A 25714-nucleotide genomic window follows, 5' to 3' on the forward strand; every position below is an offset into this window, starting at 1 on the left:
TAGTTTTTTTTTTTTTTTTACAGTGAGCTGACAGGAAAGGGGTGAGACCGTTCAGCAAAGGTCAACAGGAGTGGGAGTCGAATCCGTGACGGCTGCGTTGAGGACTAAGGCCTCTGAACACGGGTCCCCCATTTTACCCCTGCGCCAACTCTGTGCCTCAATTCAGGACCTTCTAGTAGCATTTTTTTGAGATCATTGAAACAGGAGTGAAGACATAATTTGTAAATAAGATCATAATTACAAATAATACCAAAGGCAAACAGGACTGAATATACTAATAATAATGCTATTTGATGATACTATAAGGGTAAAAAGTAGATAAAAATACAAATCACACATAAATCATGTCCATATCTGTCTTACACTTCAACTTTATAGCCTTAACTGTGGCGTCAGGGGAACATCGTCTAGATATGTTGACGGTCGAGTTCGCCCTCTGCTGGAGGTTAATTGGAAATGCAACGCAAAGCAATGAATCGTCAGCTTCTTCAAGTCTTTGCTTTGAAATAAAATTAGTTTCATTCCGTGCTGTTTGTCCGCTTGCAGATTTCTTCTGTTTTTGCCCTTTAGTTAAAATTTGAGACAAGATCATTTTAATCTAGACACAGATAATCTGAGACAATGCATTTTATCAACAAACGGAGAAACGTGGAAGTGTTAAATGCTCACAATGTGAGATCGACCAGCCAACAAAATCACACACAAACATCAACGCGTCCGTAAAACAAGAAAAAAAAATTAAATTCAGATTCTTGCTTCTTTAAAATATTTTTTTAACTTTCAACAGCTATAGAAACCCTGTGAGTAGCAAGGTAGTAAAAAATTTTAGATAAAACTCATGTTGTTCCTCTTCACGGAAATCTTTAGTAAAAGGCGAAAGATTTATACGATCTGAAAAGAAACATGAGTGCATAACTAGCTGTCGGATCCATAACTATTTATACTCCGACATAACATTCACAGTGACGGTGACGCTGAGCCAAACTTTCAACGAAAAAAGTTTGAATTAAAACGACAACAGATCACAGAAGGGTTACAATAGCGTTAATAAATACGAGTATTATCACAAAAACCACAACTGATTAGTTCTGACAACTTTAAATACTACTTTGATTAAACTGTAAAACACATCACGTGGTGCATGCTGGTTATTGATCTGCTTACATCTTGGCTAATTCGTACCCAGGAACGTTTTGCCAGCTCAGTAATAAAGCAAAACCAATACGACTACTTGAACGCCTCTTTACGGACCCAGTAGTTCAAAAAACAACGAAAACGAGCCTCTGTGTTGACAAGGGAATATATATTTTCTGAATCGTGCAGAACGCGGGAGATAAAGCTATAACAATCCTTTTGTGTATTTACAATACAGACCAAAAGTTTGGACACACCTTCTCATTCAAAGAGTTGTCTTTATTTTCATGACTATGAATATTGTAGCTACCCACTGAAGGCATCAAAACTATGAATTAACACATGTGGAATTATATAGTGAACAAAAAAGTGTGAAACAACTGAAAATATGTCTTATATTGTAGGTTCTTCAAATTAGCCACCTTTTGCTTTGATTCCTGCTTCACACACTCTTGGCATTCTGTTGATGAACTTCAAGAGGTCGTCACCTGAAATGGTTTTCACTTCACAGGTGTGCCCTGTCAGGTTTAATAAGTGGGATTTCAAGCCTTATAAATGGGGTTGGGACCATCAGTTGTGTTGTGCAGGAGGTGGATACAGTATACAGCTGATAGTCCTACTGAATAGACTGTTAGAATTTGTATTATGGCAAGATAAAAGCAGCCAAGTAAAGAAAAACGAGTGGCCATCATTACTTTAAGAAATGAAGGTCAGTCAGTTCGAACAATTGGGAAAACTTTGAAAGTGTCCCCAAGTGCAGTCACAAAAACCATCAAGCACTACAAAGAAACTGGCTCACATGAGGACCGCCCCAGGAAAGGAAGACCAAGAGTCACTTCTGTTGCGGACGTTAAGTTCATCCGAGTCACCAGCCTCAGAAATCGCAGGTTAACAGCAGCTCAGATTAGAGAACAGGTCAATGCCACACAGAGTTCTAGCAGCAGACACATCTCTAGAACAACTGTTAAGAGGAGACTGTGTGAATCAGGCCTTCATGGTAAAATACCTGCTAGGAAACCACTGCTGAGGACAGGCAACAAGCAGAAGAGACTTGTTTGGATTAAAGAACACAAGGAATGAACATTAGACCAGTGGAAATCTGTGCTTTGATCTGATGAGTCCAAGTTTGAGATCTTTGGCTCCAACCACCGTGTCTTTGTGCGGCGCAGAAGAGGTGAACGGATGGACTCTACATGCCTGGTTCCCACCGTGAAGCATGGAGGAGGAGGTGTGATGGTGTGGGGGTGCTTTGCTGGTGACACTGTTGGGGATTTATTCAAAATTGAAGGCATACTGAACCAGCATGGCTACCACAGCATCTTGCAGCAGCATGCTATTCCATTCGGTTTGCGTTTAATTGGACCATCATTTATTTTTCAACAGGACAATGACCCCAAACACACCTCCAGGCTGTGTAAGGGCTATTTGACCAAGAAGGAGAGTGATGGGGTGCTACGCCAGATGACCTGGCCTCCACAGTCACCGGACCTGAACCCAATCGAGATGGTTTGGGGTGAGCTGGACCGCAGAGTGAAGGCAAAAGGGCCAACAAGTGCTAAGCATCTCTGGGAACTCCTTCAAGACTGTTGGAAAACCATTTCAGGTGACTACCTCTTGAAGCTCATCAACAGAATGCCAAGAGTGTGCAGAGCAGTAATCAAAGCAAAAGGTGGCTACTTTGAAGAACCTAGAATATAAGACATATTTTCAGTTGTTTCACACTTTTTTGTCCAGTATATAATTCCACATGTGTTAATTCATAGTTTTGATGCCTTCAGTGTGAAGCTACAATATTTATAGTCATGAAAATAAAGACAACTCTTTGAATGAGAAGGTATGTCCAAACCTTTGGTCATTATTGTATGTTGTTTCAACTACAACCTTTACTGGGTTACAACAGAATGTGTGGTACCAAGAATGCATTTGAAAACTAAGATGTTTCACAAACTCTACAGCAATAAAATTGGAGTTCTTAATCATCCAACTACATAAATATTATAATTCAACTACTTATTCTATTTCAATATTATACTAAAATTCTAATACTATTGTTGTATTTTCATTTCTTTTCATTAATAAAGACTACTTCCTAATTCTGTTGAAACAGATGCAAAATCTTCACCCACAATTTTAAGACAAACTGTGCTGTTATTTCAACAATTCTTAACTGTAGGATGGTCAGTGAGGAGAGTTAAAAGTGAATACAGGTCCTTCTCAAAATATTAGCATATTGTGATAAAGTTCATTATTTTCCATAATGTCATGATGAAAATTTAACATTCATATATTTTAGATTCATTGCACACTAACTGAAATATTTCAGGTCTTTTATTGTCTTAATACGGATGATTTGGGCATACAGCTCATGAAAACCCAAAATTCCTATCTCACAAAATTAGCATATTTAATCCGACCAATAAAAGAAAAGTGTTTTTAATACAAAAAACGTCAATCTTCAAATAATCATGTACAGTTATGCACTCAATACTTGGTCGGGAATCCTTTGGCAGAAATGACTGCTTCGATGCGGCGTGGCATGGAGGCAATCAGCCTGTGGCACTGCTGAGGTCTTATGGAGGCCCAGGATGCTTCGATAGCGGCCTTTAGCTCATCCAGAGTGTTGGGTCTTGAGTCTCTCAACGTTCTCTTCACAATATCCCACAGATTCTCTATGGGGTTCAGGTCAGGAGAGTTGGCAGGCCAATTGAGCACAGTGATACCATGGTCAGTAAACCATTTACCAGTGGTTTTGGCACTGTGAGCAGGTGCCAGGTCGTGCTGAAAAATGAAATCTTCATCTCCATAAAGCTTTTCAGCAGATGGAAGCATGAAGTGCTCCAAAATCTCCTGATAGCTAGCTGCATTGACCCTGCCCTTGATAAAACACAGTGGACCAACACCAGCAGCTGACACGGCACCCCAGACCATCACTGACTGTGGGTACTTGACACTGGACTTCTGGCATTTTGGCATTTCCTGCTCCCCAGTCTTCCTCCAGACTCTGGCACCTTGATTTCCGAATGACATGCAGAATTTGCTTTCATCCGAAAACAGTACTTTGGACCACTGAGCAACAGTCCAGTGCTGCTTCTCTGTAGCCCAGGTCTGGCGCTTCTGCTGCTGTTTCTGGTTCAAAAGTGGCTTGACCTGGGGAATGCGGCACCTGTAGCCCATTTCCTGCACACACCTGTGCACGGTGGCTCTGGATGTTTCTACTCCAGACTCAGTCCACTGCTTCCGCAGGTCCCCCAAGGTCTGGAATCGGCCCTTCTCCACAATCTTCCTCAGGGTCCGGTCACCTCTTCTCGTTGTGCAGCATTTTCTGCCACACTTTTTCCTTCCCACAGACTTCCCATTGAGGTGCCTTGATACAGCACTCTGGGAACAGCCTATTCGTTCAGAAATTTCTTTCTGTGTCTTACCCTCTTGCTTGAGGGTGTCAATAGTGGCCTTTTGGACAGCAGTCAGGTCAGAAGTATTACCCATGATTGGGGTTTTGAGTGATGAACCAGGCTGGGAGTTTTAAAGGCCTCAGGAATCTTTTGCAGGTGTTTAGAGTTAACTCGTTGATTCAGATGATGAGGTTCATAGCTCGTTTAGAGACCCTTTTAATGATATGCTAATTTAGTGAGATAGGAATTTTGGGTTTTCATGAGCTGGATGCCAAAATCATCCGTATTAAGACAATAAAAGACCTGAAATATTTCAGTTAGTGTGCAATGAATCTAAAATATATGAATGTTAAATTTTCATCATTACATTATGGAAAATAATGAACTTTATCACAATATGCTAATATTTTGAGAAGGGCCTGTATATGCTTTAAGCAGCCACTTAATTTCTCAGTTTATCTCTATTGTAGGCCTATACCTGTAAATTCTCACTTCCTGCCTACATTAAGAATCCTGTCTAGAAAGAATTAAAAATTGTCACTGAACTTTTAGCTGGTCTGCTTCTAATTTTAGGCACATTTTTAACATTTCTACAAATGTGTTTCACCCGCCAAATTCATTTACCCTGCATTTTGGATTGTTAGGAATAACCTTGCTAACTATTACTAATAGATGAGCTTTTACACACAGACCAGAATGATAAAGTATGAATGCTAACGTTTTACTTTTCTTAGAATAGGATAATAATCCTCAGTGACCTACAGTTTGACATAAAGTTTAGTGCATTGGGTTGATTGTGGAACGTACTGTAACAGGAGCAATTAAAATGCTGCAGCCACACTTACATTCAGGGTTCGTCACCTGCTATTACACACGCTGTCAGATAGACACCAGAATGGTGACACATAGTCTACTGACAAACACTGAGGGAGTCTACATCCCATGGAAGGAGTACCAGACATAAAACCCATGTGTGACCTTCTTTCGGGGCTGTTTCGTCACTTGGATCACCGAGCGGGTTACGGACGGGAGCCATCAGCGCTGATCTCTGTAACCATTCCTCTGCCTTATTTAGAATAAAAGTGTTGAGAGTTGTTGAGAGTATAGAACAGTTTTAGAGCCATTATTTTTAAGAGAAAGGGATTGTAAGCAGAGATGATGCTTCTGGGGAAAAGAATTCAGGGGAGATCCAAAGCGTCTGACCGCCAACAGGGTGTGGTAGCTCAGACAGGAGAAATGCAAATTTACAGAGTTTTTTCATTATATTTTCTGTAGAAAAACATATAGAAAAGCAAAAGAAATTCTCACAAAAAAAAAAAAAAAAAACAAACATCTGAATGTATTAAATTTGAGTACTACAATATCCATCTCTATAAACCAAATTTAGTTGCCTCTGCATAAAGTTTTTCAGTTAACAGTCCTCCATCGTCCATACCTGCTTACATTTGCAGGGTAGCGGTGGGTTAGTGCCTGTCTCTAGTGATAATTGGGCAAGAAGCAGGGTACACCCTGGCAGGTCGCAGGTCCATTACAGGGCAACACAAACATACAGGATAAACAACCATGCACGCACCCACTCATACCCATGTGCAATTTACACTAACCTAACCATCTGGTTTTTGGACTGTGGGAGGAAGCTGCAGAGCCCAGAGAAAACCCATGCATGTACAGGGAGAATGTGCCAGATCCATGCAGAAAGAGCCCAGGCCGGGATTTGAGACCAGAACCTTTTTGCAGTAAGGCAATAGTACTTGTCAGTGCAGTACCTTGTAGCCCAGTAAGAGTCTTGCACTGAATTAATTGAAACTAAGAATTTCATGAAAGAAAAACTAATGCAAGGGGATTGTTCAATATTAAAAAAACTAAGACAAAAAAATGAAAGTATTTACAAAAATAATTAAATAAACTTATTCAAAATATTAATGATACCATAAATACCACTTAAAAAAAACTAACATAAGCATTTGATTTGTAGTTTTTTTTTTTTTTTACAGTGAGCTGACAGGAAAGGGGTGAGACCGTTCAGCAAAGGTCAACAGGAGTGGGAGTCGAATCCGTGACGGCTGCGTTGAGGACTAAGGCCTCTGAACACGGGTCCCCCATTTTACCCCTGCGCCAACTCTGTGCCTCAATTCAGGACCTTCTAGTAGCATTTTTTTGAGATCATTGAAACAGGAGTGAAGACATAATTTGTAAATAAGATCATAATTACAAATAATACCAAAGGCAAACAGGACTGAATATACTAATAATAATGCTATTTGATGATACTATAAGGGTAAAAAGTAGATAAAAATACAAATCACACATAAATCATGTCCATATCTGTCTTACACTTCAACTTTATAGCCTTAACTGTGGCGTCAGGGGAACATCGTCTAGATATGTTGACGGTCGAGTTCGCCCTCTGCTGGAGGTTAATTGGAAATGCAACGCAAAGCAATGAATCGTCAGCTTCTTCAAGTCTTTGCTCTGAAATAAAATTAGTTTCATTCCGTGCTGTTTGTCCGCTTGCAGATTTCTTCTGTTTTTGCCCTTTAGTTAAAATTTGAGACAAGATCATTTTAATCTAGACACAGATAATCTGAGACAATGCATTTTATCAACAAACGGAGAAACGTGGAAGTGTTAAATGCTCACAATGTGAGATCGACCAGCCAACAAAATCACACACAAACATCAACGCGTCCGTAAAACAAGAAAAAAAAAATTAAATTCAGATTCTTGCTTCTTTAAAATATTTTTTTAACTTTCAACAGCTATAGAAACCCTGTGAGTAGCAAGGTAGTAAAAAATTTTAGATAAAACTCATGTTGTTCCTCTTCACGGAAATCTTTAGTAAAAGGCGAAAGATTTATACGATCTGAAAAGAAACATGAGTGCATAACTAGCTGTCGGATCCATAACTATTTATACTCCGACATAACATTCACAGTGACGGTGACGCTGAGCCAAACTTTCAACGAAAAAAGTTTGAATTAAAACGACAACAGATCACAGAAGGGTTACAATAGCGTTAATAAATACGAGTATTATCACAAAAACCACAACTGATTAGTTCTGACAACTTTAAATACTACTTTGATTAAACTGTAAAACACATCACGTGGTGCATGCTGGTTATTGATCTGCTTACATCTTGGCTAATTCGTACCCAGGAACGTTTTGCCAGCTCAGTAATAAAGCAAAACCAATACGACTACTTGAACGCCTCTTTACGGACCCAGTAGTTCAAAAAACAACGAAAACGAGCCTCTGTGTTGACAAGGGAATATATATTTTCTGAATCGTGCAGAACGCGGGAGATAAAGCTATAACAATCCTTTTGTGTATTTACAATACAGACCAAAAGTTTGGACACACCTTCTCATTCAAGAGTTGTCTTTATTTTCATGACTATGAATATTGTAGCTACCCACTGAAGGCATCAAAACTATGAATTAACACATGTGGAATTATATAGTGAACAAAAAAGTGTGAAACAACTGAAAATATGTCTTATATTGTAGGTTCTTCAAATTAGCCACCTTTTGCTTTGATTCCTGCTTCACACACTCTTGGCATTCTGTTGATGAACTTCAAGAGGTCGTCACCTGAAATGGTTTTCACTTCACAGGTGTGCCCTGTCAGGTTTAATAAGTGGGATTTCAAGCCTTATAAATGGGGTTGGGACCATCAGTTGTGTTGTGCAGGAGGTGGATACAGTATACAGCTGATAGTCCTACTGAATAGACTGTTAGAATTTGTATTATGGCAAGATAAAAGCAGCCAAGTAAAGAAAAACGAGTGGCCATCATTACTTTAAGAAATGAAGGTCAGTCAGTTCGAACAATTGGGAAAACTTTGAAAGTGTCCCCAAGTGCAGTCACAAAAACCATCAAGCACTACAAAGAAACTGGCTCACATGAGGACCGCCCCAGGAAAGGAAGACCAAGAGTCACTTCTGTTGCGGACGTTAAGTTCATCCGAGTCACCAGCCTCAGAAATCGCAGGTTAACAGCAGCTCAGATTAGAGAACAGGTCAATGCCACACAGAGTTCTAGCAGCAGACACATCTCTAGAACAACTGTTAAGAGGAGACTGTGTGAATCAGGCCTTCATGGTAAAATACCTGCTAGGAAACCACTGCTGAGGACAGGCAACAAGCAGAAGAGACTTGTTTGGATTAAAGAACACAAGGAATGAACATTAGACCAGTGGAAATCTGTGCTTTGATCTGATGAGTCCAAGTTTGAGATCTTTGGCTCCAACCACCGTGTCTTTGTGCGGCGCAGAAGAGGTGAACGGATGGACTCTACATGCCTGGTTCCCACCGTGAAGCATGGAGGAGGAGGTGTGATGGTGTGGGGGTGCTTTGCTGGTGACACTGTTGGGGATTTATTCAAAATTGAAGGCATACTGAACCAGCATGGCTACCACAGCATCTTGCAGCAGCATGCTATTCCATTCGGTTTGCGTTTAATTGGACCATCATTTATTTTTCAACAGGACAATGACCCCAAACACACCTCCAGGCTGTGTAAGGGCTATTTGACCAAGAAGGAGAGTGATGGGGTGCTACGCCAGATGACCTGGCCTCCACAGTCACCGGACCTGAACCCAATCGAGATGGTTTGGGGTGAGCTGGACCGCAGAGTGAAGGCAAAAGGGCCAACAAGTGCTAAGCATCTCTGGGAACTCCTTCAAGACTGTTGGAAAACCATTTCAGGTGACTACCTCTTGAAGCTCATCAACAGAATGCCAAGAGTGTGCAGAGCAGTAATCAAAGCAAAAGGTGGCTACTTTGAAGAACCTAGAATATAAGACATATTTTCAGTTGTTTCACACTTTTTTGTCCAGTATATAATTCCACATGTGTTAATTCATAGTTTTGATGCCTTCAGTGTGAAGCTACAATATTTATAGTCATGAAAATAAAGACAACTCTTTGAATGAGAAGGTATGTCCAAACCTTTGGTCATTATTGTATGTTGTTTCAACTACAACCTTTACTGGGTTACAACAGAATGTGTGGTACCAAGAATGCATTTGAAAACTAAGATGTTTCACAAACTCTACAGCAATAAAATTGGAGTTCTTAATCATCCAACTACATAAATATTATAATTCAACTACTTATTCTATTTCAATATTATACTAAAATTCTAATACTATTGTTGTATTTTCATTTCTTTTCATTAATAAAGACTACTTCCTAATTCTGTTGAAACAGATGCAAAATCTTCACCCACAATTTTAAGACAAACTGTGCTGTTATTTCAACAATTCTTAACTGTAGGATGGTCAGTGAGGAGAGTTAAAAGTGAATACAGGTCCTTCTCAAAATATTAGCATATTGTGATAAAGTTCATTATTTTCCATAATGTCATGATGAAATTTAACATTCATATATTTTAGATTCATTGCACACTAACTGAAATATTTCAGGTCTTTTATTGTCTTAATACGGATGATTTGGGCATACAGCTCATGAAAACCCAAAATTCCTATCTCACAAAATTAGCATATTTAATCCGACCAATAAAAGAAAAGTGTTTTTAATACAAAAAACGTCAACCTTCAAATAATCATGTACAGTTATGCACTCAATACTTGGTCGGGAATCCTTTGGCAGAAATTACTGCTTCAATGCGGCGTGGCATGGAGGCAATCAGCCTGTGGCACTGCTGAGGTCTTATGGAGGCCCAGGATGCTTCGATAGCGGCCTTTAGCTCATCCAGAGTGTTGGGTCTTGAGTCTCTCAACGTTCTCTTCACAATATCCCACAGATTCTCTATGGGGTTCAGGTCAGGAGAGTTGGCAGGCCAATTGAGCACAGTGATACCATGGTCAGTAAACCATTTACCAGTGGTTTTGGCACTGTGAGCAGGTGCCAGGTCGTGCTGAAAAATGAAATCTTCATCTCCATAAAGCTTTTCAGCAGATGGAAGCATGAAGTGCTCCAAAATCTACTGATAGCTAGCTGCATTGACCCTGCCCTTGATAAAACACAGTGGACCAACACCAGCAGCTGACACGGCACCCCAGACCATCACTGACTGTGGGTACTTGAGCACTGGACTTCTGGCATTTTGGCATTTCCTTCTCCCCAGTCTTCCTCCAGACTCTGGCACCTTGATTTCCGAATGACATGCAGAATTTGCTTTCATCCGAAAAAAGTACTTTGGACCACTGAGCAACAGTCCAGTGCTGCTTCTCTGTAGCCCAGGTCTGGCGCTTCTGCTGCTGTTTCTGGTTCAAAAGTGGCTTGACCTGGGGAATGCGGCACCTGTAGCCCATTTCCTGCACACACCTGTGCACGGTGGCTCTGGATGTTTCTACTCCAGACTCAGTCCACTGCTTCCGCAGGTCCCCCAAGGTCTGGAATCGGCCCTTCTCCACAATCTTCCTCAGGGTCCGGTCACCTCTTCTCGTTGTGCAGCATTTTCTGCCACACTTTTTCCTTCCCACAGACTTCCCATTGAGGTGCCTTGATACAGCACTCTGGGAACAGCCTATTCGTTCAGAAATTTCTTTCTGTGTCTTACCCTCTTGCTTGAGGGTGTCAATAGTGGCCTTCTGGACAGCAGTCAGGTCGGCAGTCTACCCATGATTGGGGTTTTGAGTGATGAACCAGGCTGGGAGTTTTAAAGGCCTCAGGAATCTTTTGCAGGTATTTAGAGTTAACTCGTTGATTCAGATGATTAGGTTCATAGCTCGTTTAGAGACCCTTTTAATGATATGCTAATTTTGTGAGATAGGAATTTTGGGTTTTCATGAGCTGGATGCCAAAATCATCCGTATTAAGACAATAAAAGACCTGAAATATTTCAGTTAGTGTGCAATGAATCTAAAATATATGAATGTTAAATTTTCATCATTACATTATGGAAAATAATGAACTTCATCACAATATGCTAATATTTTGAGAAGGACCTGTATATGCTTTAAGCAGCCACTTAATTTCTCAGTTTATCTCTATTGTAGGCCTATACCTGTAAATTCTCACTTCCTGCCTACATTAAGAATCCTGTCTAGAAAGAATTAAAAATTGTCACTGAACTTTTAGCTGGTCTGCTTCTAATTTTAGGCACATTTTTAACATTTCTACAAATGTGTTTCACCCGCCAAATTCATTTACCCTGCATTTTGGATTGTTAGGAATAACCTTGTTAACTATTACTAATAGATGAGCTTTTACACACAGACCAGAATGATAAAGTATGAATGCTAACGTTTTACTTTTCTTAGAATAGGATAATAATCCTCAGTGACCTACAGTTTGACATAACGTTTAGTGCATTGGGTTGATTGTGGAACGTACTGTAACAGGAGCAATTAGAATGCTGCAGCCACACTTACATTCAGGGTTCGACACCTGCTATTACACACGCTGTCAGATAGACACCAGAATGGTGACACATAGTCTACTGACAAACACTGAGGGAGTCTACATCCCATGGAAGGAGTACCAGACATAAAACCCATGTGTGACCTTCTTTCGGGGCTGTTTTGTCACTTGGATAACCGAGCGGGTTACGGACGGGAGCCATCAGCGCTGATGTCTGTAACCATTCCTCTGCCTTATTTAGAATAAAAGTGTTGAGAGTTGTTGAGAGTATAGAACAGTTTTAGAGCCATTATTTTTAAGAGAAAGGGATTGTAAGCAGAGATGATGCTTCAGGGGAAAAGAATTCAGGGGAGATCCAAAGCGTCTGACCGCCAACAGGGTGTGGTAGCTCAGACAGGAGAAATGCAAATTTACAGAGTTTTTTCATTATATTTTCTGTAGAAAAACATATAGAAAAGCAAAAGAAATTCTCACAAAGAAAAAAAAAAACCAAACATCTGAATGTATTAAATTTGAGTACTACAATATCCATCTCTATAAACCAAATTTAGTTGCCTCTGCATAAAGTTTTTCAGTTAACAGTCCTCCATCGTCCATACCTGCTTACATTTGCAGGGTAGCGGTGGGTTAGTGCCTGTCTCTAGTGATAATTGGGCAAAAAGCAGGGTACACCCTGGCAGGTCGCAGGTCCATTACAGGGCAACACAAACATACAGGATAAACAACCATGCACGCACCCACTCATACCCATGTGCAATTTACACTAACCTAACCATCTGGTTTTTGGACTGTGGGAGGAAGCTGCAGAGCCCAGAGAAAACCCATGCATGTACAGGGAGAATGTGCCAGATCCATGCAGAAAGAGCCCAGGCCGGGATTTGAGACCAGAACCTTTTTGCAGTAAGGCAATAGTACTTGTCAGTGCAGTACCTTGTAGCCCAGTAAGAATCTTGCACTGAATTAATTGAAACTAAGAATTTCATGAAAGAAAAACTAATGCAAGGGGATTGTTCAATATTAAAAAAACTAAGGCAAAAAAATGAAAGTATTTACAAAAATAATTAAATAAACTTATTCAAAATATTAATGATACCATAAATACCACTTAAAAAAAACTAACATAAGCATTTGATTTGTAGTTTTTTTTTTTTTTTTACAGTGAGCTGACAGGAAAGGGGTGAGACCGTTCAGCAAAGGTCAACAGGAGTGGGAGTCGAATCCGTGACGGCTGCGTTGAGGACTAAGGCCTCTGAACACGGGTCCCCCATTTTACCCCTGCGCCAACTCTGTGTCTCAATTCAGGACCTTCTAGTAGCATTTTTTTGAGATCATTGAAACAGGAGTGAAGACATAATTTGTAAATAAGATCATAATTACAAATAATACCAAAGGCAAACAGGACTGAATATACTAATAATAATGCTATTTGATGATACTATAAGGGTAAAAAGTAGATAAAAATACAAATCACACATAAATCATGTCCATATCTGTCTTACACTTCAACTTTATAGCCTTAACTGTGGCGTCAGGGGAACATCGTCTAGATATGTTGACGGTCGAGTTCGCCCTCTGCTGGAGGTTAATTGGAAATGCAACGCAAAGCAATGAATCGTCAGCTTCTTCAAGTCTTTGCTTTGAAATAAAATTAGTTTCATTCCGTGCTGTTTGTCCGCTTGCAGATTTCTTCTATTTTTGCCCTTTAGTTAAAATTTGAGACAAGATCATTTTAATTTAGTCACAGATAATCTGAGACAATGCATTTTATCAACAAACGGAGAAACGTGGAAATGTTAAATCCTCACAATGTGAGATCGAGCAGCCAACAAAATCACACACAAACATCAACGCGTTCGTATAACAAGAAAAACAATTAAATTCAGATTCTTGCTTCTTTAAAATATTTTTTAACTTTCAACAGCTAAAGAAACCCTGCGAGTAGCAAGGTAGTAAAAAATTTGAGATAAAACTCATGTTGTTCCTCTTCACGGAAATCTTTAGTAAAAGGCGAAAGATTTATACGATCTGAAAAGAAACATGAGTGCATAACTAGCTGTCGGATCCATAACTATTTATACTCCGACATAACATTCACAGTGACGGTGACGCTGAGCCAAACTTTCAACGAAAAAAGTTTGAATTAAAACGAGAACAGATCACAGAAGGGTTAAAATAGCGTTAATAAATACGAGTATAATCACAAAACCCACAAGCGATTAGTTCTGACAACTATAAATATTACCTTAAATAAACTGTAGAACACATCATGCAGTGCATTCTGGGTATTGCTCCTCCATCGTCCATACCTGCTTACATTTGCAGGGTAGCGGCGGGTTTTAGTGCCTGTCTCTAGTGATAATTGGGCAAGAAGCAGGGTACACCCTGGCAGGTCGCAGGTCCATTACAGGGCAACACAAACATACAGGATAAACAACCATGCACGCACCCACTCATACCCATGTGCAATTTACACTAACCTAACCATCTGGTTTTTGGACTGTGGGAGGAAGCTGCAGAGCCCAGAGAAAACCCATGCATGTACAGGGAGAATGTGCCAGATCCATGCAGAAAGAGCCCAGGCCGGGATTTGAGACCAGAACCTTCTCACAATGAGGCAATAGTACTTGTCAGTGCAGTACCTTGTAGCCCAGTAAGAGTCTTATATAATTGAATAAACGTAATAAAAGCAGTAATGATACCATAAATGCCACCTAAAAAAACCCCATCATAAGTAGTTTTTTTTTTTTGACAGTGAGCTGACAGGAAAGGGGTGGAACGTGCAGCGAAGGTAAACAGGAGTGGGACTCGACCCCGTGACGGCTCCATCGAGGACTAAGGCCTCTGAGCATGGGTCGCGCCAACGCTGCACCCCAATGCAGGGTTTTCTAGTAGCATTTATTTGTGATTATTGAAATTATTAATAAGATCATAATTACAAATAATACCAAAGGAAAACAGGACTAAATATACTAATAATAATGCTATTTGATGATACTATAAGGGTAAAAAGTAGATAAAAATACAAATCACACATAAACCATGTCCATATCTGTCTTACACTTCAACTTTATAGCCTTAACTGTGGCGTCAGGGGAACATCGTCTAGATATGTTGACGCTCGAGTTCGCCCTCTGCTGGAGGTTAATTGGAAATGCAACGCAAAGCAATGAATCGTCAGCTTCTTCAAGTCTTTGCTTTGAAATAAAATTAGTTTCATTCCGTGCTGTTTGTCCGCTTGCAGATTTCTTCTGTTTTTGCCCTTTAGTTAAAATTTGAGACAAGATCATTTTAATTTAGTCACAGATAATCTGAGACAATGCATTTTATCAACAAACGGAGAAACGTGGAAGTGTTAAATCCTCACAATGTAAGATCGACCAGCTAACAAAATCACACACAAACATCAACGCGTCCATAAAACAAGAAAAACAATTAAATTCAGATTCTTGCTTCTTTAAAATATTTTTTAACTTTCAACAGCTATAGAAACCCTGCGAGTAGCAAGGTAGTAAAAAATTTTAGATAAAACTCATGTTGTTCCTCTTCACGGAAATCTTTAGTAAAAGGCGAAAGATTTATACGATCTGAAAAGAAACATGAGTGCATAACTAGCTGTCGGATCCATAACTATTTATACTCCGACATAACATTCACAGTGACGGTGACGCTGAGCCAAACTTTCAACGAAAAAAGTTTGAATTAAAACGACAACAGATCACAGAAGGGTTACAATAGCGTTAATAAATACGAGTATTATCACAAAAACCACAACTGATTAGTTCTGACAACTTTAAATACTACTTTGATTAAACTGTAAAACACATCACGTGGTGCATGCTGGTTATTGATCTGCTTACATCTTGGCTAATTCGTACCCAGGAACGTTTTGCCAGCTCAGTAATAAAGCAAAACCAATACGACTACTTGAACGCCTCTTTACGGACCCAGTAGTTCAAAAAACAACGAAAACGAGCCTCTGTGTTGACAAGGGAATATATATTTTCTGAATCGTGCAGAACGCGGGAGATAAAGCTATAACAATCCTTTTGTGTATTTACAATACAGACCAAAAGTTTGGACACACCTTCTCATTCAGAGTTGTCTTTATTTTCATGACTATGAATATTGTAGCTACCCACTGAAGGCATCAAAACTATGAATTAACACATGTGGAATTATATAGTGAACAAAAAAGTGTGAAACAACTGAAAATATGTCTTATATTGTAGGTTCTTCAAAGTAGCCACCTTTTGCTTTGATTCCTGCTTCACACACTCTTGGCATTCTGTTGATGAACTTCAAGAGGTCGTCACCTGAAATGGTTTTCACTTCACAGGTGTGCCCTGTCAGGTTTAATAAGTGGGATTTCAAGCCTTATAAATGGGGTTGGGACCATCAGTTGTGTTGTGCAGGAGGTGGATACAGTATACAGCTGATAGTCCTACTGAATAGACTGTTAGAATTTGTATTATGGCAAGATAAAAGCAGCCAAGTAAAGAAAAACGAGTGGCCATCATTACTTTAAGAAATGAAGGTCAGTCAGTTCGAACAATTGGGAAAACTTTGAAAGTGTCCCCAAGTGCAGTCACAAAAACCATCAAGCACTACAAAGAAACTGGCTCACATGAGGACCGCCCCAGGAAAGGAAGACCAAGAGTCACTTCTGTTGCGGACGTTAAGTTCATCCGAGTCACCAGCCTCAGAAATCGCAGGTTAACAGCAGCTCAGATTAGAGAACAGGTCAATGCCACACAGAGTTCTAGCAGCAGACACATCTCTAGAACAACTGTTAAAAGGAGACTGTGTGAATCAGGCCTTCATGGTAAAATACCTGCTAGGAAACCACTGCTGAGGACAGGCAACAAGCAGAAGAGACTTGTTTGGATTAAAGAACACAAGGAATGGACATTAGACCAGTGGAAATCTGTGCTTTGATCTGATGAGTCCAAGTTTGAGATCTTTGGCTCCAACCACCGTGTCTTTGTGCGGCGCAGAAGAGGTGAACGGATGGACTCTACATGCCTGGTTCCCACCGTGAAGCATGGAGGAGGAGGTGTGATGGTGTGGGGGTGCTTTGCTGGTGACACTGTTGGGGATTTATTCAAAATTGAAGGCATACTGAACCAGCATGGCTACCACAGCATCTTGCAGCAGCATGCTATTCCATTCGGTTTGCGTTTAATTGGACCATCATTTATTTTTCAACAGGACAATGACCCCAAACACACCTCCAGGCTGTGTAAGGGCTATTTGACCAAGAAGGAGAGTGATGGGGTGCTACGCCAGATGACCTGGCCTCCACAGTCACCGGACCTGAACCCAATCGAGATGGTTTGGGGTGAGCTGGACCGCAGAGTGAAGGCAAAAGGGCCAACAAGTGCTAAGCATCTCTGGGAACTCCTTCAAGACTGTTGGAAAACCATTTCAGGTGACTACCTCTTGAAGCTCATCAACAGAATGCCAAGAGTGTGCAGAGCAGTAATCAAAGCAAAAGGTGGCTACTTTGAAGAACCTAGAATATAAGACATATTTTCAGTTGTTTCACACTTTTTTGTCCAGTATATAATTCCACATGTGTTAATTCATAGTTTTGATGCCTTCAGTGTGAAGCTACAATATTTATAGTCATGAAAATAAAGACAACTCTTTGAATGAGAAGGTATGTCCAAACCTTTGGTCATTATTGTATGTTGTTTCAACTACAACCTTTACTGGGTTACAACAGAATGTGTGGTACCAAGAATGCATTTGAAAACTAAGATGTTTCACAAACTCTACAGCAATAAAATTGGAGTTCTTAATCATCCAACTACATAAATATTATAATTCAACTACTTATTCTATTTCAATATTATACTAAAATTCTAATACTATTGTTGTATTTTCATTTCTTTTCATTAATAAAGACTACTTCCTAATTCTGTTGAAACAGATGCAAAATCTTCACCCACAATTTTAAGACAAACTGTGCTGTTATTTCAACAATTCTTAACTGTAGGATGGTCAGTGAGGAGAGTTAAAAGTGAATACAGGTCCTTCTCAAAATATTAGCATATTGTGATAAAGTTCATTATTTTCCATAATGTCATGATGAAAATTTAACATTCATATATTTTAGATACATTGCACACTAACTGAAATATTTCAGGTCTTTTATTGTCTTAATACGGATGATTTGGGCATACAGCTCATGAAAACCCAAAATTCCTATCTCACAAAATTAGCATATTTAATCCGACCAATAAAAGAAAAGTGTTTTTAATACAAAAAACGTCAACCTTCAAATAATCATGTACAGTTATGCACTCAATACTTGGTCGGGAATCCTTTGGCAGAAATTACTGCTTCAATGCGGCGTGGCATGGAGGCAATCAGCCTGTGGCACTGCTGAGGTCTTATTGAGGCCCAGGATGCTTCGATAGCGGCCTTTAGCTCATCCAGAGTGTTGGGTCTTGAGTCTCTCAACGTTCTCTTCACAATATCCCACAGATTCTCTATGGGGTTCAGGTCAGGAGAGTTGGCAGGCCAATTGAGCACAGTGATACCATGGTCAGTAAACCATTTACCAGTGGTTTTGGCACTGTGAGCAGGTGCCAGGTCGTGCTGAAAAATGAAATCTTCATCTCCATAAAGCTTTTCAGCAGATGGAAGCATGAAGTGCTCCAAAATCTCCTGATAGCTAGCTGCATTGACCCTGCCCTTGATAAAACACAGTGGACCAACACCAGCAGCTGACACGGCACCCCAGACCATCACTGACTGTGGGTACTTGACACTGGACTTCTGGCATTTTGGCATTTCCTGCTCCCCAGTCTTCCTCCAGACTCTGGCACCTTGATTTCCGAATGACATGCAGAATTTGCTTTCATCCGAAAACAGTACTTTGGACCACTGAGCAACAGTCCAGTGCTGCTTCTCTGTAGCCCAGGTCTGGCGCTTCTGCTGCTGTTTCTGGTTCAAAAGTGGCTTGACCTGGGGAATGCGGCACCTGTAGCCCATTTCCTGCACACACCTGTGCACGGTGGCTCTGGATGTTTCTACTCCAGACTCAGTCCACTGCTTCCGCAGGTCCCCCAAGGTCTGGAATCGGCCCTTCTCCACAATCTTCCTCAGGGTCCGGTCACCTCTTCTCGTTGTGCAGCATTTTCTGCCACACTTTTTCCTTCCCACAGACTTCCCATTGAGGTGCCTTGATACAGCACTCTGGGAACAGCCTATTCGTTCAGAAATTTCTTTCTGTGTCTTACCCTCTTGCTTGAGGGTGTCAATAGTGGCCTTTTGGACAGCAGTCAGGTCAGAAGTATTACCCATGATTGGGGTTTTGAGTGATGAACCAGGCTGGGAGTTTTAAAGGCCTCAGGAATCTTTTGCAGGTGTTTAGAGTTAACTCGTTGATTCAGATGATGAGGTTCATAGCTCGTTTAGAGACCCTTTTAATGATATGCTAATTTTGTGAGATAGGAATTTGGGGTTTTCATGAGCTGGATGCCAAAATCATCCGTAATAAGACAATAAAAGACCTGAAATATTTCAGTTAGTGTGCAATGAATCTAAAATATATGAATGTTAAATTTTCATCATTACATTATGGAAAATAATGAACTTTATCACAATATGCTAATATTTTGAGAAGGGCCTGTATATGCTTTAAGCAGCCACTTAATTTCTCAGTTTATCTCTATTGTAGGCCTATACCTGTGAATTCTCACTTCCTGCCTACATTAAGAATCCTGTCTAGAAAGAATTAAAAATTGTCACTGAACTTTTAGCTGGTCTGCTTCTAATTTTAGGCACATTTTTAACATTTCTACAAATGTGTTTCACCCGCCAAATTCATTTACCCTGCATTTTGGATTGTTAGGAATAACCTTGTTAACTATTACTAATAGATGAGCTTTTACACACAGACCAGAATGATAAAGTATGAATGCTAACGTTTTACTTTTCTTAGAATAGGATAATAATCCTCAGTGACCTACAGTTTGACATAACGTTTAGTGCATTGGGTTGATTGTGGAACGTACTGTAACAGGAGCAATTAGAATGCTGCAGCCACACTTACATTCAGGGTTCGACACCTGCTATTACACACGCTGTCAGATAGACACCAGAATGGTGACACATAGTCTACTGACAAACACTGAGGGAGTCTACATCCCATGGAAGGAGTACCAGACATAAAACCCATGTGTGACCTTCTTTCGGGGCTGTTTCGTCACTTGGATCACTGAGCGGGTTACGGACGGGAGCCATCAGCGCTGATGTCTGTAACCATTCCTCTGCCTTATTTAGAATAAAAGTGTTGAGAGTTGTTGAGAGTATAGAACAGTTTTAGAGCCATTATTTTTAAGAGAAAGTGATTGTAAGCAGAGATGATGCTTCTGGGGAAAAGAATTCAGGGGAGATCCAAAGCGTCTGACCGCCAACAGGGTGTGGTAGCTCAGACAGGAGAAATGCAAATTTACAGAGTTTTTTCATGATATTTTCTGTAGAAAAACATATAGAAAAGCAAAAGAAATTCTCACAAAGAAAAAAAAAAACCAAACATCTGAATGTATTAAATTTGAGTACTACAATATCCATCTCTATAAACCAAATTTAGTTGCCTCTGCATAAAGTTTTTCAGTTAACAGTCCTCCATCGTCCATACCTGCTTACATTTGCAGGGTAGCGGTGGGTTAGTGCCTGTCTCTAGTGATAATTGGGCAAGAAGCAGGGTACACCCTGGCAGGTCACAGGTCCATTACAGGGCAACACAAACATACAGGATAAACAACCATGCACGCACCCACTCATACCCATGTGCAATTTACACTAACCTAACCATCTGGTTTTTGGACTGTGGGAGGAAGCTGCAGAGCCCAGAGAAAACCCATGCATGTACAGGGAGAATGTGCCAGATCCATGCAGAAAGAGCCCAGGCCGGGATTTGAGACCAGAACCTTTTTGCAGTAAGGCAATAGTACTTGTCAGTGCAGTACCTTGTAGCCCAGTAAGAATCTTGCACTGAATTAATTGAAACTAAGAATTTCATGAAAGAAAAACTAATGCAAGGGGATTGTTCAATATTAAAAAAACTAAGACAAAAAAATGAAAGTATTTACAAAAATAATTAAATAAACTTATTCAAAATATTAATGATACCATAAATACCACTTAAAAAAAACTAACATAAGCATTTGATTTGTAGTTTTTTTTTTTTTTTTACAGTGAGCTGACAGGAAAGGGGTGAGACCGTTCAGCAAAGGTCAACAGGAGTGGGAGTCGAATCCGTGACGGCTGCGTTGAGGACTAAGGCCTCTGAACACGGGTCCCCCATTTTACCCCTGCGCCAACTCGGGGTCTCAATTCAGGACCTTCTAGTAGCATTTTTTTGAGATCATTGAAACAGGAGTGAAGACATAATTTGTAAATAAGATCATAATTACAAATAATACCAAAGGCAAACAGGACTGAATATACTAATAATAATGCTATTTGATGATACTATAAGGGTAAAAAGTAGATAAAAATACAAATCACACATAAATCATGTCCATATCTGTCTTACACTTCAACTTTATAGCCTTAACTGTGGCGTCAGGGGAACATCGTCTAGATATGTTGACGGTCGAGTTCGCCCTCTGCTGGAGGTTAATTGGAAATGCAACGCAAAGCAATGAATCGTCAGCTTCTTCAAGTCTTTGCTCTGAAATAAAATTAGTTTCATTCCGTGCTGTTTGTCCGCTTGCAGATTTCTTCTGTTTTTGCCCTTTAGTTAAAATTTGAGACAAGAACATTTTAATTTAGTCAGATAATCTGAGACAATGCATTTTATCAACAAACGGAAAAACGTGGAAGTGTTAAATCCTCACAATGTGAGATCGACCAGCCAACAAAATCACACACAAACATCAACGCGTCCATAAAACAAGAAAAACAATTAAATTCAGATTCTTGCTTCATTAAAATATTTTTTAACTTTCAACATCTATAGAAACCCTGCGAGTAGCAGGGTAGTAAAAAATTAGATAAAACTCATGTTGTTCCTCTCCACGGAAATCTTTAGTAAAAGGCGAAAGATTTATACGATCTGAAAAGAAACATGAGTGCTTAACTAGCAGTCGGCTCCATAACTATTTATACTCCGACATAACATTCACAGTGACGGTGACGCTGAGCCAAACTTTCAACGAAAAAAGTTTGAATTAAAACGACAACAGATTACAGGAGGGTTAAAATAGCGGTAATAAGTACGAGTATTATCACAAAACCCACAAGCGATTAGTTCTGACAACTTTAAATATTACCTTAAATAAACTGTAGAACACATCATGCAGTGCATGCTGGGTATTACTCTGCTTGCATTTTGGCTAAATCGTGCACAGGAACGTTTTGCTAGCCCAGAAATAAAGCAAAATCAATACGACTACTTGAACGCCTATTTACGGACCCATACGTTTAAAAAACAACGAAAACCAGCATAACATTATTGAAAATCTATATCAATGGTGCCCTAAACGAATGCATGCGCGGCAGAGCCACAGCGTTGACAAGGAAATAAGCTTTTTCTGAATCGTGCATTCGTGAAGAAAGCGTGTAAAAAAGCTACAAAAAGCGTTTTGTGTATTTATTCGATGTCTCAAATGCGACCTTTACCGGGTTACAACAGAATTTTGATCCCGAGAGCTGAGATGTTCCACAAACTATATTTGTGAAACATCTTGTTTTTCAATTTACTTCAGCTTCTTGAGTTTTTCACCTGCCCATTTCAAGCTACATTTACCCCGCAGTTTCGGTTGAAATGCAGGTTTTACTAGTTTCATTTGTATTTTTTGGAGCAAAAACATATGGGAACAGCAAAAAGAATTTTTTACAAAGAAAAAAAAAAGCATCTGAATGGATTTAATGAGTTAAATTGGAGTACTACAATATGCATCTCTATAAACCAAATGTAGTTGCCTGTGCATTTTTTTTAGACTTGGGTATGAGTGGGTAGGTTCCCACTCAGTCGTATGGAAGCAAATCGTTACCATATTTCAAATGAAAAAGCATTTCCAGAAATGCTTTTTCATTTTAAGAATGTGGCTGCATTATTTGACCCATAAGTAAAATTAGTAATCAATCATCCTATTTGCATTTTCTTCTGCACGCCTGCACATTTTATGCCATAATCAAAAAGAAAACAAAGCAGACATTGCTTTTTCGTTTTCGTGGTCTGCCCGCAAAGTCCTGCCCAGAACTCGAAAACGAAAAAGCATTCCGAGCGGCGTGCGCAGCAGAGTGACGTCACCAGCCGCTCTTCTTCAGCTCCCTGCTGACCGAGCTACCCAGTTTGTTCAGTAGGGGGCGCTGTGCACGTCTGCATTGCATTACATTGCAAATGTGCTGAGAAATTCATTGAATTGCAGCAGGGCCGAGCTCAATTTGTGGCAGTGGCGGCAGAACTGGCAGTTCCGGTGGCAGGCTGTGGCAGTTCCGCTACAGCCTGCCATCGGAACTGCCACAGCCTGCCGCAGGGTGACACGGGATTCCGCGAGGATGCCATAAGGTGCCAGACCGGCCGTAAAAGCTTGCCAATGCGGTTGCCGCTGTTTTTGTGGAAGCTGATGCTGATTATCGGCAAACGGGATGTCATTGTTGTTATAGCCTGTTGGCTTTAAATATATAATATATTGATTATTATTTAACAAACAGCTTTAGACCATAACATAAGGTGATTGTATTTACTTGACATGGAAAATAAATAGCACTATGTGTACAGGTCCTTCTCAAAAAATTAGCATATTGTGATAAAGTTCATTATTTTCTATAACGTAATGATGAAAATTTAACATTCATATATTTTAGATTCATTGCACAGTAACTGAAATATTTCAGGTCTTTTATTGTCTTAATACGGATGATTGTGGCATACAGCTCATGAAAACCCAAAATTCCTGTCTCACAAAATTAGCATGGGATGACGAAGATTTATTGCACAAACAGCCGGTTTATTATAGAGCACGAGCGGCTATTCTGAATTGTCACTCACAGAAAAATATAAATAAATGCTTAAAAACATGCTGGATGTCCCAGGCCATAAGGCTGCCACCGAAATTCAATTCAATTCAATTCAATTAAAAAATATTTTATTAATCCCAAAGGGAAATTAAATGTTGTTATAGCTCATACTACCATATAGTATGAGCTATAACATACCATATATATGGTATATAGTACATACCATATAGAAACTACCAGTTCTGCCTGCCACTGCCACAAATTGAGCTCGACCCTGCTGCAATTCAATCAATTTCTCGGCACGTTTGCAATGTAATGCAATGCAGACGTGCACAGCGCCCCCTACTGAACAAGCTGGGTAGCTCGGTCAGCAGGGAGCTGAAGAAGAGCGGCTGGTGACGTCACTCTGCTGCGCCCGCAGCTCGGAATGCTTTTTCGTTTTCGAGTTCTGGGCAGGACTTTGCGGGCAGACCACGAAAACGAAAAAGCAATGTCTGCTTTGTTTTCTTTTTGATTATGGCATAAAATGTGCAGTCGTGCAGAAGAAAATGCAAATAGGATGATTGATTACTAATTTTATTTATGGGTCAAATAATGCAGCCACATTCTTAAAATAAAAAAGCATTTCTGGAAATGCTTTTTTGTTTTCACATTTTACATTTCAAATTGAATTTTGGTATCTATTTCCTGGGGTACATTTTGAAAAATAAATCTCAAATGTCTTTTTCATTTTAATTTAGTGGAAGAATGAGCAGTCTTGAAGAAGAAAATTAAAATGCAAATAGGATTATTGATTATTTCTGAAAATGCTTTTTCATTTGAAATATGGTAACGATTTGCTTCCATAAAGTCGATCATGTTTGTGCGAGGAAGCAGCAGAACCGAGAGAACATGTCAATTCCATGTAGAAAGAGCCCGGGTTGGGTACACCTGCAAAAGATTCCTGAGGTCTTTAAAACTCCCAGCCTGGTTCATCACTCAAAACCCCAATCATGGGTAAGACTGCCAACCTGACTGCTGTCCAGAAGGCCACTATTGACACCCTCAAGCAAGAGGGTAAGACACAGAAAGACATTTCTGAACGAATAGGCTGTTCCCAGAGTGCTGTATCAAGGCACCTCAGTGGGAAGTCTGTGGGAAGGAAAAAGTGTGGCAGAAAACGCTGCACAACAAGAAGAGGTGACCGGACCCCGAGGAAGATTGTGGAGAAGGGCCGATTCCAGACCTTGGGGGACCTGCGGAAGCAGTGGACTGAGTCTGGAGTAGAAACATCCAGAGCCACCGTGCACAGGCGTGTGCAGGAAATGGGCTACAGGTGCCACATTCCCCAGGTCAAGCCACTTTTGAACCAGAAACAGCGGCAGAAGCGCCTGACCTGGGCTACAGAGAAGCAGCACTGGACTGTTGCTCAGTGGTCCAAAATACTTTTTTCGGATGAAAGCAAATTCTGCATGTCATTCGGAAATCAAGGTGCCAGAGTCTGGAGGAAGACTGGGGAGAAGGAAATGCCAAAATGCCAGAAGTCCAGTGTCAAGTACCCACAGTCAGTGATGGTCTGGGGTGCCGTGTCAGCTGCTGGTGTTGGTCCACTGTGTTTTATCAAGGGCAGGGTCAATGCAGCTAGCTATCAGGAGATTTTGGAGCACTTCATGCTTCCATCTGCTGAAAAGCTTTATGGAGATGAAGATTTCATTTTTCAGCACGACCTGGCACCTGCTCACAGTGCCAAAACCACTGGTAAATGGTTTACTGACCATGGTATCACTGTGCTCAATTGGCCTGCCAACTCTCCTGACCTGAACCCCATAGAGAATCTGTGGGATATTGTGAAGAGAACGTTGAGAGACTCAAGACCCAACACTCTGGATGAGCTAAA

At 40.2% G+C, this 25714-nt stretch overlaps 5 non-coding genes across 5 annotated transcripts; all 5 read right to left on the bottom strand.

Moving 5' to 3' along the window:
- Nucleotides 1-794: 794 nt before the first annotated feature.
- On the bottom strand, nucleotides 795-911 carry LOC124875795. Its single transcript, XR_007040130.1, has one exon. It is a non-coding gene; the product is annotated as a U5 spliceosomal RNA (small nuclear RNA).
- Nucleotides 912-7292: 6381 nt separating this feature from the next.
- Nucleotides 7293-7409, bottom strand: LOC124875796. Its single transcript, XR_007040131.1, has one exon. It is a non-coding gene; the product is annotated as a U5 spliceosomal RNA (small nuclear RNA).
- A 6375-nt stretch (nucleotides 7410-13784) lies between these two features.
- Nucleotides 13785-13901, bottom strand: LOC124875793. Its single transcript, XR_007040128.1, has one exon. It is a non-coding gene; the product is annotated as a U5 spliceosomal RNA (small nuclear RNA).
- A 1442-nt stretch (nucleotides 13902-15343) lies between these two features.
- On the bottom strand, nucleotides 15344-15460 carry LOC124875794. Its single transcript, XR_007040129.1, has one exon. It is a non-coding gene; the product is annotated as a U5 spliceosomal RNA (small nuclear RNA).
- A 6373-nt stretch (nucleotides 15461-21833) lies between these two features.
- On the bottom strand, nucleotides 21834-21947 carry LOC124875789. The gene has a single exon (XR_007040124.1). It is a non-coding gene; the product is annotated as a U5 spliceosomal RNA (small nuclear RNA).
- Between the last annotated feature and the right edge of the window lie 3767 nt (nucleotides 21948-25714).

Source organism: Girardinichthys multiradiatus, chromosome 10 (genome assembly GCF_021462225.1).
Source record: "Girardinichthys multiradiatus isolate DD_20200921_A chromosome 10, DD_fGirMul_XY1, whole genome shotgun sequence".
NCBI lineage: Eukaryota > Metazoa > Chordata > Actinopteri > Cyprinodontiformes > Goodeidae > Girardinichthys > Girardinichthys multiradiatus.